Source organism: Planococcus citri, chromosome 2, assembly GCF_950023065.1.
Source record: "Planococcus citri chromosome 2, ihPlaCitr1.1, whole genome shotgun sequence".
In the NCBI taxonomy this organism is placed as follows: Eukaryota; Metazoa; Arthropoda; class Insecta; order Hemiptera; family Pseudococcidae; genus Planococcus; species Planococcus citri.
The window spans coordinates 19,451,336-19,468,476 of NC_088678.1; the positions used below are offsets into that span (position 1 = coordinate 19,451,336).

Below are 17,141 nucleotides of genomic sequence, written 5' to 3' on the forward strand. Positions count from 1 at the left end.
TAGTGAAGTTACCAATTTTTATTTCTCATATTAATTGTGTATTTGAAAATTTCAGTGGAAATGTGTTTAAGACAATATTAAAATCTGTTGAAAAGGCACCTTTAAAAAAAAAAAGTTTTGAAATCTTTAAGATGTACATGCTAAAAAAGTCATAAAAATTCATTAAAAAGACCTGAAAATCAGACAGGCAGGCAGGCGACTTCAAGATGCCACATAGACGGGTCAACGACCTTTGGGGGCCAGACAGGCGACTGAGAGGCCACATAGATGGGTCAATGACCTTGAGAGGCTAGCCAGGAATGTGATGACCTTAAGAAGCTGAGAGAGGGGTTAATGACCTTGAGAGGTTAGATAGACACGCTTTAGAGGATAGACTGGTAGGTCAGTGACCTCTCGAAGCCAGACAGGCAGACAAACGTCCTTGATAGTCTGCAGACACAAGTCAATTACTTACCTTCAGAAACTAAGCATGGGAACAGGCGACCTTGAGAGACCGTTTCAGACATGTTAATTACCTTAAGAGGACATATAAGCAGACAGACAACTTTGATAAGCCAGACAGGTACCTAGACAACCTCGAGAGACCAGACGGGTGGACAGATGACCATGAGATGTTAGACAGGTAGGCCAGTGACTTTAAGATGCCAGAAAAATGGGTCAACGACCTTCAGAGGCCAGACAAGTGGCTTTGAGAGGCCACATCGACGGGTCAATGACCTTGAGAGGCTAGATAGGCCGCTTTAGAGACCAGATGGGTAGGTCAATGACCTCGAGAGGGCCGACCAGCAGACAAACGACCTTGATAGTCTGCATGAGACGAATCAATTACTTACCTTCGGAGACCATACAGGGGAACAGTCGACCTTGAGTGGCCGTTCAGACATGTCAATGACCCTAAGAGGCCAGATAAGTAGAGAGACAACCTCGTTTCAAGTCAGACAGGTACCTAGTCAATTTCCGCATGGGTGGACAACCGACCATGGGATGATAGAGAGGTAGGTCAGTGACTTTAAGATGCCAAAAAAGGGGTCAATGACCTCAAGTGACCAGGAAGGCAGACAGACAGACTTACGGACTTGGGAAAAAAGATTTTTTTGAGCCCTTTACACGACAATATATTGATTTTTTTAAGTTCTTAAGTCAGACTTAGAATCAAGCAAACCTTTTTGAACCCATAATCTTCGATTTGAACGAAATCAAGCTAGAATAATAGAGACTGTTCTAAAATGATGGTAATCAAAATTTCAAGTCCTAAAGGCCAATTTTGGATTTTTAGTTAATTTTTGCAAAACTTGAAAAAAATCAAAAATCCATTTTAAATAGAATTTTTAAACTTCTTCGTGAAATATAAATTTTTGTGACGTAAAAAGTGAACCAACGTGGATAATTTCGACTTTTAATGCCATTCTGGAGCCTTCAGGGATTTTTTAATTTACTCAAGAAATTTCAAATTGCTCTGGAAAGGTCAAAAATGATCTTTGGGACTTATAACATTGGTCGGTGCTCATTGGGCATCTTCTCGACCATTCCAAGTGGCCACTGTAAAATTCCAGGAGTCTGAGTCCAAAAGTGACTTTTCTACCAAATTTGTGAATTTTAAAAAGTGAAAAAATCAACTTTTTCAGACTATACTTAATGGGTTGAAAGCCCAACCAAAGTTAATGACACTCAAATTAATTTTTGGTTCTTCCAGAGCGATTTGAATTTTCTGAAGAATTCGGAAAATTCTATGGTGACTCTAGAAAGATTAAATTGAGATTGCTTTTAAATTGACTGACCCTAAAATAGTGGAGAGGATGCTCGATAAATACTGAACAAAGATATAAACCCTAAAGTTCATTTTTGACGCTTCCAGAGCTGTTCAAAATTTTTGGAAAAAATCAAAAAACCTCTGTTAGTTACAGAATGACCCAAAACTAGTAACTTAGTCATGGATGGATGGGTTGGGATGAGAGTTAAATTTAAGGAAAGATTCTAGTTTGTTCGTTTTTCTTTTTAAAAAAATCATGTTTTATAAATAAGTTTACAAAACGACCTTGAAATAGCTTTTTGTTGAATATTATAAATTATTTTCAAAAATTCACTAAAATCCAATTAATAATTTTTAGCGTTTAAAATTTTGGTTACGGGAGTCTTAGAACCTGCCTTTTCGATCTACTTTTGTTTCGTTCAAATCGCAGAGTGCGAGGTAAAACCTTAAAAAAGTTTCCTTGTAAGATCTAAAAGCCTACGTCAATGTTGAGTACCTACATACCTGCTCAAAATATTGACCATTTTTCAAATATGTACCTATCTATTTTGAAATCATTGCTGAAAATACTTATTGGTAATTATTCAAAATTTTTCCAAATTGTGAGGTTCACAATCTCCCCTTCATTTAAGAGAAAATTATCCAAATTCAAGAATTTTTGTAATCACCGATTTAAATTTCATTTTAGATATTATTTTTTAAATTTGAACCATTGTTTTAAGAGGAATCAGAGGAGAGATAGAAAGCGTTCTGAATTCCAAACTATACTAAAAAAATAAGGTCAACCTCGATGCAGAAGTCTTCTTTTCATCATCATTACCATTTTACCAGTCACGTTGCAACCATTTTTTTCCATCTACGAAACCCATCTTGCAATTTTCTTCACACCTTGTAGCCCATTTGAAATTTCGCGAAGTGCCAATTCCAAACTTTTTGTACGTAAGTTCACCGGTATATCCGAGTAGATATAATTTCCATTCATTTAATCGACAACAACTCGAGTCAATTGAATTTTTAAAACTTCTTTCGTACTACAAGACGTACAACACCAAAAAAAAAGAGAGAGAAAATACCCCAGCACTTTCTGTACGTACGGTACTTGTTGTTGGCAGCCAGTAAGTATAGAGAAGAGAGAAGTTCTCAAGCACGATGCTCGCTGCATAGCCCGAAGATATCATCGACGTGTTGGCGTATTCTTCGACGAGTATCGTATCTCGACCTCGGGCCAATTAAATTAACGTCATTCGAGAAGAACGCGCGATATTTAATTTAGTAGATCGCGGTGCGCGGCGTGTATTACTTTTCCGTCTCGTACCATAAATAGGTACAACAAATTTAGCAATTCCGAAGCTAACTTAGCTGTATGAAGCGATTTATTAATACTGCTTCGACGTTGAGAAAGACACGTATTTCTTATGTAGACCCTAAGTACATACAGCAGTGTAAGGAAATAACCGCAGAGTGCAAGGGATACGAGCAACGAGAGACGAAGGAAGGGTAATTTGTGTAACACATGTCGTGTCGTACTGTCGTTTCTCGATTGTTGTCTGGATTTGATGTAATGTGATGCTGCTCGTTTGTGTTGGGGTGGATTTCTACAGATTCGGAGTTTTTGAAAGTGTTTTATTTTATTTTGTATACTTTTCGATAAATTTTTACTCTAAAATTGATGACAGACTAAAATATGTATTATTAAATTACGAATCACGTTCCAGGGCATATCGATTCCCAAAAATACGTTCAATTTTGCATACAAGTGTGGTTGATTTATTTAATCAGCAAGGTCAGAACTAATTTTCAAAAAATAATTTATAAAATTAACATGAAACGGATAAAACATATCATTTAGCGTAACTGAACGATATATTTTATCTGTTTCATGTGAATTTTATAGGCTAAGTGATTTTTTTGGATGACGTGGGTGTTCCATACCTCAGTCTTCTTATTAACAAACACCCTGAAAAAACGTTCATTGTGAATTTCGGAAAATATCTGTTCAGACTTTAGTTCGAATTCATGAGATCATTTTCTGCCTCTCGATGAAAATATTGTTATTGATTTCCGATTTCATCGTTTTCCGTCTTCTGCTGAACTCGTCACTGTAGTTTTGTAGTCCGCTTCTTTCGCTCATAAATCTCAATGGAACAAACCGATTTACTGAAAAAATCCAAGTAAATTACAAATGGCATAATTAGATCATGAAGAGTAAATCGTGTTAAATTCTGTTTTCAAATTGATAGGTCAAGTAATCGAGCGGGCTACCTACTTATGGAAGTTGTTGATTTAAAGGACGAAGTGTATCTAGTTGTATATATGCTCCTTATTTCATTAATAGATGCTTTGAGTTTGGCTGCATGGAATGTGAAAGTGACTCTAGATGTTGGGTTACTTGAAATCGATAGATACTAAAAACTGACGAAAAATAATATCATAGTCTTGAAACTTCCATCTGCAGATGTTAAAACAATTCCGATGTGATAGGTACTAGAATGGGGCATTTATGAAAAACAAGTTTCTTAATGGATGAAGTAAAACAAGCATACAGAAGAGAGCGAGATCACTAAAATGAAGAATTTCTTACCTTAAATCGAATTATGCTCAAGAATGAGGTCTTTTTGTAAGTCTTCATATTTCTTTCTGAGCATTCAACTTTTAAAGCAATTGATTTGAGCATTTTTCAAAAATTTTCTTCATCTTTAAAATCCCAAAGCAATTATAAAGAAGAAGCAAATTCTGAATTGTGCACGAACGAACCTGGTTTCACCAACCGATTTTTACAAATTGTAATTTCGAATGATTTTTCACTGTTTTTAATCTAACTTTGAAAAAATTCAAGGTATTTTATCGTGGTAGATGAATGAACTTTTTTATTTAAAATTAATTAATATCACTGTGATTGAATTTTGAAATAAATTGTAACTAAGTAGGATAGCTATCAATTCAGGTTAATACGTTCTAGATATTCTAAAATATTTTAGCAGTCAAATCCGAGCTTACGAATACCTTCGTGAAGTATTCATATTGATGTAATCAGAGAAGCAGCAGACAGAAATCTCTCTACTTTTTTTCTTTTATAGATAGGTAGAGGGAGAAAGTAGAGCTAGATTACCTACCAATGTGAGAAAACAAAAAAAAATATACCTGCTGAATTTTTTAATGCTTTTCTAAAACTATTTTTTTGTTGACCTGGGATGCTGGTTTTAAAGATTTTCGACTGTCTGAAAAAAATCTTAAATAAATGAAAAATTCTACCGAATTACTTCAAAAGTTCATGTCAATTTTTAGGGTTTCCCAAATCGGACGTTGTGACTGTTGAAAAACCAGCAACCATAAAACCAAAAATCAACCAAATTCAATAGTAAATACCACAAGTACGTATAGCCAAAAAAAAGATATTTTTAAAGGAGGAGTCCCAATAACGCCGTTTTTTGGGCCCGGACAGTTATCGACTCAACCACTCTTAAAATGTTGTAATAAATGTCCCAAATACGAATCCGTGGTCAGTTAACCCAAAATGACAATTTTTTGGGCTCCAGGGGTTCCCAAAGTTGTGAATAAGAAAAGAACTTTGGGAACCACTGACAATCATTTTCAAAAACTTTTTTAGCGTAAAATATCTGTTTGAACCCAATAAACGTTATGCGAGGTGATTTTTTTATTTTCGAACCTCGGGAGCAGAAATTGGGGGGTTTTGATTTTTGGAAAATTTTGGAACCACCATTTTGAACCTACCCCACTAAAAAGCTTTTTACAGTTTATTAATATCTAAAAGACCTCCATCCTACCAAATTTTGAGATCAATAAAATTCTCCGCTGGTACTCAAAAATCCAATTTTCCAATTTTTCGTAATTTCGATATTTTGGGAACCCCTAGAAAGCTAGAAACCTGCGATTTGCGCCAAACGTAACGTTTTGAGGTATATATTCAATTATCTTGATGTAAAAGTTCAATTAAGCTCCCTGCATATTCGTAATTTTGAACCCTTTTTTTAGAGGCCCCCACTTTGGGCACCCCTAAAGAAGGCGTTTATGCATATTTTTTCAAATAAATTGAAGAATTTGAGTTTAAAACACACTAGGAAGAGGTCGATAATTTTTCATTTGATTTTTCCTGTAACTTTAAAAATTGAGCTTTTTTGGGTCACTTACTCTTCGAAAAAACGTTGAAATCACGTTTTCACGAATTCAAGGAAGTAAAAATGCCAGAATTTGACCTAAAATAGCTCAATTTTGGAAGTTACAGGAAAAATCAAATGAAAAATTATCGACCTCTTCCTAGGGTATTTTAAACTCAAATTCTTCAATTTATTTGAAAAAATATGCATAAACTCCTTCTTTAGGGGTGCCCAAAGTGGGGGGCTCTAAAAAAAAGGCTCAAAATTACGAATATGCAAGGAGCCTAATTAAACTTTTTCATCTAGATAGTTGATTATATACCTCAAAACGTTACGTTTGGCGCAAATCGCATTTTTTTAGCTTTCCAGGGGTTCCCAAAATATCGAAATTACGAAAAATTGGAAAATTGAATTTTCGAGTACCAGCGGAAAATTTTATTGAGCTCAAAATTTGGTAGGATGGAGGTCTTTTAGATATTAATAAACTGTAAAAAGCTTTTTAGTGGGGTAGGTTCAAAATGGTGGTTCCAAAATTTTCCAAAAATCAAAACCCCCCAATTTCTGCTCCCGAGGTTCGAAAATAAAAAAATCACCTCGCATAACGTTTATTGGGTTCAAACAGATATTTTACGCTAAAAAAGTTTTTGAAAATGATTGTCAGTGGTTCCCAAAGTTCTTTTCTTATTCACAACTTTGGGAACCCCTGGAGCCCAAAAAATTGTCATTTTGGGTCAACTGACCACGGATTCGTATTTGGGACATTTATTACAACATTTTAAGAGTGGTTGAGTCGATAACTGTCTGGGCCCAATAAACGGCCTTATCGGGACTCCTCCTTTTCCTCATAGTCCATTTGAATCTGACTATTCTATGGAAAATTTTTGATTTTGATTGGCAAAAGTGAATATTGTTCTGATTTACATTTTCCTCGAATCAATCCAAACTGAATGATTTAATTAAAGTTATGTAGGTACTTACTCGTACTTTGAAGCATCAGGAATACGATGGCGCATAAATTATCCAATTTAACGACCATGATTTGTTCAATTTATAACTTTACTAAGCGGGTACTTTTGAATTGTAAAAAAATATTGTGTGACATTTCACCCCATGTAAGACAACTATCCTAAAACCTCACTCAGAACAATTGTTTTTGAATAAAATTTAATTTTTATGTAGAAAATATTTCTTTGATGACTCTTCAGATGAAGTGTTGAAATTTTGAAGAAAAAAAATCCTAAAATTTGCGGGAAGGATGCCCGTACATATTATTTAATGGTGCATTTGGATTCAACATAGCAATTTTAGTTTTGGACGGGGAAAAATGAAATTTCGAAAATGAGACAGGTCATCCCACTTTCCCCAATATTCAAGCAAAAATTTAAGAAATTATGAATCGTAGTCCGTAAAAATAATTCAGAATATTTTAATTTTCTACTCAAAAAAAAAGTCCTCAGAATTACGCTAAAACTAACGTCTCGTTATAAACACAAATTCGGGGAACCCTCTAGCCAAATCCTTTGGACCTCGCTTGTTTTTGAATTCGTTTTTCAGGATTCTTACCTAAGCATAATATTTGAGAAAAATTTTCCAATTTTGATAATTCAATGAACGTTTAAAGTACCTACAATCTAGGTACATAAATAATGATAGAATATTAGATATTTTGAAAATAAAATTTGATCATGCTTTTAATTGTGATCCATTTTGATCAAATCCTTTTGCATGAACTCGATTAGATTAAATTCTGTAACAATTAATTTTTTAATTTTTCTTAAAAGCACCAACCTTGAAAACCTAGACAAACAGAAAGACGACCTTGGGAAGCCATACAGGCAGTACAGACACGCAGACAACCTGGAGAAGACAGCCAGATAATAGACGACCATGAGAAGTAGACAGATAGGTCAGTGACCTTTATTAGACCAGACAGACAGGTCAATGACCTTGAGAGGCCAGCCGACATACGACTTGGGAAAGCTATATTAACGGGTTAATGACCTGGAGAGAACGAACCGGAAGACAGACGTCTCTGAGAAGATAGACAGACAGATCAATGACCTTTAGAGACAGCCAGACAGATTAATGGCCTTGATAGGCCAGACAGACAGGTCAATGACCTTGAAAGACCAGACGACATACGACTCAGGAAAGCTATAATATCAACGTGCCAATGACATTAAGAGAACGAACCACACACAGGTCAATGACCTTTAGAGACAGTCAGATAGGTTACTGACCCAGAAAGGCTAGACAGACCGGCCAATGACCTTGAGAAGATAGACACAGACCACTTTTCAAAGTCATATCAACGGGCCAATGACCTCATTATTATAGACCGAAACACATACGCTCTTGCTGATCGGCTGGACTGGTGAGTTAGTTACCTCGAAAGGCCAGACAGACAGGTTATTGACCTTAAGTGACCAGACAGGAAGATGCATGACCTTGAAAAGCGAGACAGATGGTTCAATGACCTCAATACGCCAAATAGACAGACAGACATACAACCTCAAGATGTCGGATAGGCGAAATACGACCTTAGGATGCTGGACAGGTAGGTCAATGACCTCGAAAGGCCAGACGGGAAAATGTACGACCTTGAGAAGCTAGATAGGTATAGGTCAGTGACCTTAAGAATCAACATTCACGTGTCAATGAGCAAGTCAATTGACTATAAACTTACAAAATATCTCAGCATGAAGCTCAGGCTTGGTCCGAATCAGGCTGAAGATCTGGTTCTGATAATCTCTTTAATCGAGTATTAGTAAGCCAACGTGGCCGAAAAACATAATACGATGTGTCTATGATTTATAAAACTTTCCTTGTAGAGGAGGGAGACATTACACCCATTTTTTTTCTTTATTTGTGATTCGAATCATTTTTTTCTTGAGGCGACATGTTTACTCAATATAGAATACATTATCCATTCTTTGAAGGGCACATGGACCAGGAAAAATGAAGAAAAATTGATGAAAAATTCTAATAGAATTTTCAAAAGAAGTTATTTGTAAAACACAAAATAGGTAATATTTTTCAGGAATTGCTCGTCCCTGTGTAGCCTACTGCACAAAATAGATTTGATAAGCATTTTTCTTCTCCGGAAAGTATCCTCTTTTCAACTATACACCTACGTTTACTTGGTTGCAATGTCTGTACCATTTATGTACTATATCCTAACGTCTTTTGATATCCTTAACCCACTTTTTTAAAACAGATGATCGAACTTTTGTCGTCGTCTCTCACCGCGACCGACGCGACGCTTCGGTTCGATTCACCATCATCGGTTGTCTTGTCGGCAGCGAATTCGATCTCATTACGATTTTCATTCTTTATCTAAACTTTTTTAATAATTACATTTCTCGATACTTTCATCATGACGATTCTACCGTTTAATTTTATTTATTACGACGACGAATTTTTCTGCAGCGAAACTTTCGTGCTTGGTTGGACAAAAACAATGAAATTAATTAAATAACATGCTTTAGCGCGACAAACAGAAAAGATAAAATGAAAAAATATACTTCTTTTTGTTTCCGCCTTCTTAGTCATAATACGAATTATTGTCATCGTTTCTGGATACGATGGGTGATGAGGAGGCGAAGTTGAGGGTAAAATGAATTCCAATTTATCATTTTAGTCGACGATTGCAACTAACCCATTAAACGATCCTGGGAAGAGGTATGTGTAATCATTTCTACAATTTTGATTGTCATGTCGCGCCATCGTTATAGTTCAAAGAACCAAAAAACACACTCAAAAAATACATACATTAACATTGGAATATAGTTTTGAAAGTTTCATTTCGCTCAAAGCACATGCACGAGAATGAAATGGACCAAAATTTCATACACGAGGCGATAAGTGACAGTCTGTGTTGGAAATTATCAAAAACAAAAGTTCCACATACGACGAAATGGTATAATTTCAAAAGTCGACACATGAAATTATACTTAACGAAGCGGAGATATTTTAATATTTCAAAACGATTCTTCGAAGAAGGGAGAGGAGAGAATGATATTCGAGATTAGAATTTTCGTCTTGGTTAAATAATTAATTGATGACGAACACGATGAAAAAAATCACAGTTTCATTGTCACTTTACGTTTTATGTATTCCAATGCTGAAAAATGAGTTCGCGTGTTCCAGTCTGTCTCATTCGTTCAATTTTCATAGACGAAGAGATTCACGTCTTCTATTTTTCCTCCCACTCTCGGCAATTAAAAATTTTCGGGTATTTTTTATTCGCAAAATCGCTAAAAGTTTCACCTTGATCGACATTTCTCTCACCCACACACGAACTTCAGCCAAAATTCCAGTCTCGCAACGAACTAAATTGAACATAATAAGACTACCAAAGTATAAAAAATAAAGTTCGAATTTGACATGACAAAAAAACAACAATGGCATCGAACGTCCAAATATAAACTAATAACAGACAAATAGAATAAACAAAGAAAAAAACCTCCCCGGGTACGAAGAATAAAACAGCACAGGAAGCAACAAGTATAAACGACCATTGACCTTATTGCCTCGTCCGCCATGTTACAAAAATCAAGAATATTTGCCAATAAAATAAATATACTATGAATTAGAGAAAACATACTACACTAGATGAAAAACGACACGAAGTTACCGAACGGAAGGCTACGAGAGGGAAAGAGGAGAGGGAAATGCGCACCATCGAGTAAGTAAAGTATACATAACGAAACACCGTACAGCATCGTTTCGAACAAAATGAAAAAAACAATACGTCTTCGTTTATTCCTTCATTCTATAGTATTTTTGTCGCATCATATTCGCTCCAGTTGCCGTGAAGAAGTGAAAAAGAATCATTTTTTTATACTTCGATGATTCTTTCTCTCTTACTTGTGACGTTAGAAGACGATCGAACTTACTACTTACGAGTATATTTTGTAAATTACACCGCAGTTTGCAGTATACGGAGTATAGAGGATCATGCAGAGTTGATTTTGTGTCGAATTTTAAAAAAAAAAACAGATTTGTTTTGGATTTGGTTAATTTTCGCCTTTTTAATTTTTTTAAAAACCCTTACCTTATTCTTGTTTTTCTAAAAAAATTGAAAAAAAAAACAAAAACAAATGAAAAGATTTTCTTCCTTGTAGATACAAGTTATACATAGCATGAATAGCCAACGTGTTAATAGATTTGCATACCCGGTTCGCCGTAAATGTACAACGAATGTTTTTTCGACACCTCAATACAATGTATACAAGATGTTCCGGGAATCGTTCGCAATATTAAAATGTGGACAGTCGATGCTCGAAGAGAAAAATAAATCAAAAAATATCATATTTTTGACGAAAGCTTATTTTTTGGGCAAACACTATTTGAAATTTTGGAATTTCCAAAATTGAATTCATTCTCAAAATGAAAATTTTCAATTGAATTTCTCCCTTCAATTTTGAAGATTCACTCGAGTATTATCACTATTTGAATAAAACGTTTCCCTAATTTTTGACGACAAGATTTTAGGTGCTGACGTTGATTTTTGTATGTTTCGAGATATTTTGAAAATCTAAAAAGTTGAAAAGTTTCCTTTTTGTGGCTATTTTTAATAATTTCAAGTTTTCCAAATCCAAAAATATCAGTTTCACGCCACACTAAATCCACCAGAAAATTTTTAATTTTTCTCAGAGATTTCATTTTGCTTTGGGGTGATTTCACGTAAATTCAACCAAGAAGTTGTATGGGGGTCTGCGATTTTTTTAAATTTTTTCTATGGAAAGATCTTCTGAAGGGATGACCAATGGCGCAAACTGCAGCTCTCTAGCCCTTTTTTAAAAACTGCTGGGGGTGTCAAAGTTTTCAGTGAACTTGAAATATTATTCATTTCAGCAGTGGATTACTCAATAACCGCGATACCTACCAAAATTAGGGAACTATAACCAAAATGGATCTTCTTCCAATAGTTAGGGGTTTTGAAAGGCTTTTCAGTGATATCATAAAAATCAGTATTGCCACTTTTTTTCGTACAAAAAATTAGCTCGAAAAGTTTCAAAATGTAGTTTTCATGTAATTTTCATAAAGTTCTGACTCTCAAAAATTCTGAAAAAAATAATATTATGGACAACTTTTCATGTTGAACAACATATTAAAAAATTGGGATGGCATTATTTTGTAAAGTCGATTAAAAAAAATTGAATTTTTGTGAAAAAATATGATTTTTTGGTTTAAAACACAAAGAAAAGTTTCAATTGGCGAAGTTGACCCATTTGACCGCTATTTTTACATATCCGTCAGGGGTGCTAACCGTAACCGCAAAAAACCGAAAACCGTAACCGAAACCCAAACAAGAACCATAATTTTAGCCATTTTCAAACCCTAACTGAAAACAAAAACCGAAATTTCATAGGTTTTTTAAAAACCGTAAAAAACCATAACATTAATAATGAAGCAGAGTGAGTGAAACCGAAACCTAAACCGATATAATTTATTTCAGTTTTTTTTCGGTTTTCAGTTTGGGTTTTTTCAGTTTTTTCAATTTTTTGGGGGGGATTTTTTCACATTTTTGACTTTTGAGACTCAAATTCCAGGGAAATTGGTAAATTTACTAATTAGTATTCTTGAAAATATATAGATATACTTTTTTTAGAATTATTATGACATGACTGCAGTTTGTTTTCTGAGATTGAGAAATTTTGAAGAAATTAAAAAAAAATATGTAAAACCGAAAAAAACCGAAAACCAAAACTTGAAACTGAAATTTTTGTATATATGTAAGATCAAAACTGAAACCAAAAACCGGAATTTTGAATTTCAAAACCAAAACAGAACAGAAAACCGAAAAATTTCAAGGAAAAATTGGAGTGAAACCGTAATTGTAATTAAAATAATTAAGGTTAGCACCCCTGATATCCGTTGAAAAAGTTGAAAAAACCATGATATGATATAGATGGTACTTACCACTACCACTGGAAAGAGATTATTCCTAAACTTTACAGGTATAGTGATATTTTCTAGACTGTTTACCTAAGAGATACTACTTTTACTTAATTACTTTGACCTGGGTTGCCTGGCTAGGTCGTTGATTTTTTAAGCGTGATAATCAATATCATAACATATAGGTACCATGAAATGAAGAGCTTACACAACACATCACTGGGATAAGATTTATTACACAGTATCAGTAGCACAATAATCTAATCTATACTACCTGAGAGCACATGAATGCTCATATGTTAACAAATTAAGAGATTGAATTAACAACTGGACTTCAACACAAAAGAGAGAGATTAGGTATATAAAATAACCTAACATTAACATAAAAGGACTTTGCACACGTGTACAAAGGCTACATTAACATAAAAACACTTTAACCATTGCTGGAAAAGAGGAGAACAAATTAACGTTCAGACATTAACACGATAAATGTATCTGCATTGACTCAAATACACACTATGCCATCTGTAGCTCTCTTAGCATCATGTGTCCGCTCTGCCACTCGAGGACTTGGAACATATAGTAATGGGTGTGATTTATCGGCACGACAGAAAAAGGCGTTTTCACGACGAGAAAAGGGCATTTTAACGACAAAAAAGGGCATTGCACGGGAAAATAATCATTTCACGACGAAAAAAGTTTTCAAACGACGGTAAATGAATTTGAACTACGATGTAAGATATTGCCCGACAGAATAATTTATTGCACGTCTATATAATATATTCAACGACGAAATGTGCACGACAAAAAAATGTAGAAATGAACGACAAAAAAATGCAAGTTTATAGGAAAATGAACGACAAGAAAGATTATAAAACCACGTCACAAAAAATTAAAAATAAAAAGTTCGTCTACTGAACCAAGTGCTTTTTTCGATTTCGCTGACCTTCCAGAAGAACGAAGTATGAAGAAGTGTTCAGATCAATTAAATAGGGAATTTGTATAGTGTATGTACCTGGGTAATTCTCTTTAAAAAAAGGGTCAATTTTGATATGGTGCGGGGTAACATTTCTATGAGAACAGTCAACCAGTCCTGCCACTTACCAGAAAGAATGTTAGATTGGGAAGCTAGCAAAAATAATTAAAAATTGCTCTAAAATTGGCGCAAAAAGTGTGTGACAGTTTTCAAACCTGTGTGTTCTATGATAATGGGAATGTGTCAATTTTCCCAAAAAAATGAAGTTCATGACACTTTATAACATTTTTTTTCAAAAACATGGCGTGTGACAACCAAGTCCAAGGACATTTGGGCTATAAAATTGAATGTACACCAATGAAAGGAGGGGCTAAAAATCTCAATACCAAATGTGAAATGTGCGGGGGGGGGGTGATCCTTCAATGGACCAGAAAAAAAGAAAAATTCATGCTAAAATCTCTGAGAAATTTGCCATGTATACGAATTTTACCTTTTTTTGAGAATTACCCACCTATTACCTAAATGTACTATCAGTTTTACTGATGGGACGCGACGAGGTGGAAAGTTTCACAAACGTTCTCTTCTCGTAAATTCATGTTTACAAGTTGTTTTTTTTTCAAAAAGAGTAAATATTTCGTTTTTTTTTTTGGCGGGGAATAATTTATTTTCCCGGGCAATTACTTTTTAGGCGGGCAATAATTTATTTGGATGTGGATTACATTTATTTCGTCGTTTGTATGAAATCAAATTGTCGTTCGTATTACCTAACTTGTCGTGCTGAACTGTCGTTAAAAATCGTCGTTGAAATAGCCTATTTTGTCGTTCAAATGTCCTGTCGTTTGAATCACTTTTTCTGTCGTGCCGATATATATTTCCCTATAGTAATTAACATAGATGGCTCATTCGCTATACCACTGTACAGGAGCTCTTTGCGCCAACATTTCCTCGTGAATGTGGTGGAAAAGTCCAATCATCACCGTAGCTTTTTTGTGTTTAAATAGAATTTACTTGAAATTTTGATCGAGGACATAGGTGTTTGAGCTAAGAAAAATAATCTACGTTAAATTCTCTACTAGATGAAGTAGGTTTAAAGGTTGTCCGAGCAATAGAAAAAAAGTTATGAAAGCTCAAAGTTGTAAAACCCTTGGAAAAGAATTGTTTTTTCGTGTTTAAATGCAATTTACTCGAAATTTTGATCAAGGACATAGGTTTTTGAGGTAAGGAAAATGATCTACGTTAAATTCTCTACAAGATGGAGATTATTTGAAATTCATCCGCCCCATAGGAAAAAAGTTATGAAAGCTCAAAGTTTATGAAAAAATAGTTTTTTTGGTAGTTTTACAATTTTAAGCTCCGCGAGGGCACAGGTTGTTGTCGCTAGAGGTAGTCTCTAGGTAGTAGCTCGGATCATCAAGAGGAGCCAGTCCCCCAGGACAGATGAGAAGGCGAAGACAACACCAGGGGTATTCTGCGCGTCCACGTCGTGCGGAGTGGTAACATGTTGCTGTTCGATGGACTCGGAATCGATAAACATGGCTAAAGCAGAATTCTCCAGTTGGTGGAACGACGGGGAGGAGTGGCAAGTCGAAGGCCAAGCCTCTACTTAAATACGGATTACGATCAAGAATGCATAAGATCTGCAGAACACCAACAACTCACTCGTTCCAGCCCCAGGGAAGTGTAAGAGCTTCAGAGTGAGTAGGCGAATACCAGCGCCTAAAAACTGGCAAATTCGGCTAAGGGAGTAAACCCCAACAGAAAATCATGGTGGAAGGCAACGGGAAACCAACACCATTATATTTCCCTAGAATTATATGGACATCAATTTAGCAACGGCCCTAAGTCTCCGTCAGGCTGATCCTCATCCGCCAAGGCAGCCGGATAGGGTGCTAAGAATACGCGGAGTCAAAACAAGGCGGAACAACATCAATGTCGCAACCTGGAATGTACGCACTTTGTATAAAATTGGACAACTTGCTAACGTAATTAAAGAAGCCAGGAGGTTGCAAATCGACGTGTTAGGAATAAGTGAGACCCGATGGACTGGAAACGGTAGAAACCGGGTAGATGAAGAATATGAAATGATCTACGCTGGAAAAGACACACACGAACAAGGTGTGGGTATATTAATACATACCAGAATCAGCGATAAAATCAGTGCCATAATTCCAAAATCAGAGAGGATACTACTCGTGAGATTGGAGGTCAAGCCAAAACCAATTGTGATAATTCAAGTGTATGCGCCAACAGCAGAAAGCAGTACAACAGAAATCAACAACTTCTACAACGACCTAGAAGAAGTGATGAGCTGCTCAAAAAACAATGATGTTGTGTTTTTGATGGGAGACTTCAATGCCAAAGTTGGGAAGGATCATGGCAGCCAAGTTGCAGGGAGATACGCACTTGGAGAGCAGAATGAAAGAGGTGAAATGCTCGTAGAGTTCGCAGAAAGACACGATCTAATAATATGCAATACCTGGTTCAAGCAACATGCAAGAAGATTATACACGTGGGTCAGTCCTGGAGATCGAGTCAGAAACCAGATAGACTACATACTTGTAAAAGGAAGATTCAAGAACACAGTGAAGAACTGCCATACATATCCTGGTGCTGACTGCAACACTGACCATAAACTATTGGTTGCAAAATGCCAGCTAGTCTTGAAGAGCCAGAAGAAGAGCCAAGAACAATACCGACAACTTGACATTGCAAAAATCAAATCAAAAGAAGTACAAAAGAAATTCCAAGAAGAACTGGAAAAGCAAAAGGAAGACAAGTTGGAAGAAGAACAAGGTATCGAGGAGAAGTGGCAAACATGGAAGCGAAAAGTTAAAATAGCAGCAGAAAAGTCTATTCCATTCAAAGGAAGAAGAAAACACAAACCATGGATGACTCAAGAGATACTGGATCTGATGGAAGAACGAAGAAAAGAAAACAGACCAAGTAACGAATACACGGTGATAAATAATCAGATCATGGGAATGTGCAGAATGGCCAAAAACAAGTGGTATGAGGAGAAGTGCCAAGAAATAGAAGAGCTGGAGAAAAGGCACAACTCTAGAGAAATGCATACCAAAGTGAAGCAGATGATGGCCGCCCACAAGAAAAGGAGAAGCGGAATAGCGTATATGCGAGGAAAAGACGGAAAGTACTGTGTTAACAATCAAGAAACTGAAGAGGTCTGGATCAACTACATACAAGAATTGTATGGAGATGATACACGTCCGGCTCAAATTAAAGTTTCGTCCACAGAAGAGGCACCACGAATTGAAATGTGGGAGCTGAGGAATGCGGTGAAGCGAGCCAGAAACCACAAAGCAGTGGGGGAAGATCTCATACCAGCAGACTTGATTAAACATCTAACACCAGAGTATGAAAAAGAGCTGCTGAAGATAAT

At 35.7% G+C, this 17,141-nt stretch overlaps 1 long non-coding RNA gene across 1 annotated transcript; it reads right to left on the minus strand.

Moving 5' to 3' along the window:
* Window positions 1–3,358: 3,358 nt before the first annotated feature.
* Window positions 3,359–4,757, minus strand: LOC135834913 (uncharacterized). The gene is made up of 3 exons (XR_010556789.1): window positions 4,332–4,757; window positions 4,017–4,234; window positions 3,359–3,907 (listed from the first exon to the last, which is right to left on the minus strand). It is a non-coding gene; the product is annotated as an uncharacterized LOC135834913 (long non-coding RNA).
* Between the last annotated feature and the right edge of the window lie 12,384 nt (window positions 4,758–17,141).